This window comes from Sander vitreus, chromosome 14 (assembly GCF_031162955.1).
Source record: "Sander vitreus isolate 19-12246 chromosome 14, sanVit1, whole genome shotgun sequence".
NCBI classification, from domain to species: domain Eukaryota; kingdom Metazoa; phylum Chordata; class Actinopteri; order Perciformes; family Percidae; genus Sander; species Sander vitreus.
Window position 1 is genome coordinate 15,001 of NC_135868.1, and position 2,500 is coordinate 17,500.

Genomic DNA, 2,500 nt, shown 5'->3' on the forward strand with positions numbered 1-2,500 from the left:
CCAAATAATAAAGGAGTTGTTACATGTTACATGAACATACACCATTTTGGTTACACATGGAATAAAGTCTGAGTCTTTCTGTCACTGCAGACCTTCAGTTTCCTCCACACGCACCTTTGCGAGCGCTGTGAAATGAATGAAATTCCCGCCGTGCAAAGGTACGCAAGCGTGGAACAGATCATGCAGGCAGCACAGATCGGGTACCAACAGTCTGAATCATTTCCCAGGTTTTGTTTTGGTTAGCAAACTCTCTAAATGTTCATAGAAATGCAAGCATTGGGGATTCATTTCTTTCCTGTTTTATTGTTTTCCTTTTTCGCTGCCTTTTCGCTGCCTTTTTGTCGCGTTTTGGTCGCCTTTTTTTCTGCCCTTTTGTCGTGTTTTTGTCGCCTTTTTTGTCGTGTTTTGTCGCTTTTTCGCTGCTTTTTGTCGCGTTTTTGGTCGCCCTTTGCTCTTTTGTCGCGTTTTGGTCGCCTTTTTCGCTGCCTTTTTGTCGCGTTTTGGTCGCCTTTTTCGCTGCCTTTTTGTCGTGTTTTGGTCGCCTTTTTCGCTGCCTTTTTGTCGTGTTTTGGTCGCCTTTTTCGCTGCCTTTTTGTCGCGTTTTGGTCGCCTTTTTCGCTTTTGTCGCTTTTTGTCGCTGCTTTTGTCGCCTTTTTGCTGCCTTTTTGTCGTGTTTTGTCGCCTTTTTGTCGCCTTTTTCGCTGCCTTTTTGTCGCGTTTTGGTCGCCTTTTTCGCTGCCTTTTTGTCGCGTTTTGGTCGCCTTTTTCGCTGGCTTTTTGTTGTGTTTTTGGTCGCCTTTTTCGCTGCCTTTTTGTCGCCTTTTGGTCGCCTTTTTCGCTGCTTTTTGTCGCCTTTTCGCTGCCTTTTTGTCGTGCGTTTTGGTCGCCTTTTCGCTGCCTTTTTGTTGCCTTTTGTCGCCTTTTTCGCTGCCTTTTTGTTGCCTTTTGTCGCCTTTGTGTCCAGTTGGAAAAACTTGGTCAGAACATGGTCAGAAACGCGTCAAGTTTTCCCCCGGAAACCAAAGTTACTGTACGCGCCAGACTTCAAAGACTTCTTTCTACACAAAAACATATTTAAGTGGATTTAATTCAATTTAATTTGTGACATTGTGTCACACGAGCCGCTACAGTCTCTCTCTCTCTCTGTCTCTTTGTTCTGCTGCGTCTGTATTTCTTTTCTTTCCTCTTATATCTGCGTCTCTCTGTATTCATGGGTCTGTCTAAAGACTAAATGGCGGCGTTGACCTTGACTCAGACTGAATAAAGAGAGAAATGAACCGCTGAGAGAAGTTTGTTTTCAGAATAAACTGAACTGAAAGGTTGGTTTGTAAGGACTGTGACGACCCCTCCCGGTCTCCCTGCCTGTCATGTTCTGCTCCTTTGTTTGCAGGTACTGGGAGTGGGCGGGTAGGTTAAGTAAACTACTTTTTGACTAATCTATCTGTGTATGACCTCCCTTTTGAGCCAGACGGTAACAGGACTAGGTGTTACAATCCCAATTAACCGAGAAACATCTTCAGTTGTGTACGCCAGCAACACGTTCTCACACTCATCGCGTAAAATATGGACGCTTGGTCAGGTGCCTTTGTCGTTCTTATTGATGCTAAAAGTCTCCTTTAGCGCTATAAGTAAACGTGCTTGGTCGGGACTATTGCCGTCCCTTTAGCGCTATAAGTAAACGTGCTTGGTCGGGACTATTGACGTCCCTTTAGCGCTATAAGTAAACGTGCTTGGTCGGGACTATTGACGTCCCTTTAGCGCTATAAGTAAACGTGCTTGGTCGGGACTATTGCCGTCCCTTTAGCGCTATAAGTAAACGTTCTTGGTCGGTCACTATTGACGTCCCTTTAGCGCTATAAGTAAACGTGCTTGGTCGGGACTATTGACGTCCCTTTAGCGCTATAAGTAAACGTGCTTGGTCGGGACTATTGCCGTCCCTTTAGCGCTATAAGTAAACGTGCTTGGTCGGGACTATTGTCGTCCCTTTAGCGCTATAAGTAAACGTGCTTGGTCGGTCACTATTGACGTCCCTTTAGCGCTATAAGTAAACGTGCTTGGTCGGTCACTATTGACGTCCCTTTAGCGCTATAAGTAAACGTGCTTGGTCGGGACTATTGACGTCCCTTTTGATGCAGTTATGTTAAGGAAAGGGTCGTGGGTCGGTGTACGGTTCTGTGACACGCGGGAGGAAAGAAAAAAACGACTACAGCAAATGTGACAAGTGGGACGTGAACCCCGCACTCCTGGGTGAAAGTCCTGTGTTTGACCCCTCCACCCCCCCAACCAACCTCCTTACATACTCCTCTCTAAATCCTCTCTAACTGCTGCTCTCCCCGGTGCGTTACACAAACACGCTGAAAGACGCCTTTTTCGTCGCGTCAGATGCTGCCAGCCACTGTCCAAACGTCCTCATTTTATGAGTTCAGAATGAGAACGGGTTGACCCCAGCGTCATCGGGTGTTTATGCCTTTTACTCACAATATCAGATTAGACCTGCCAA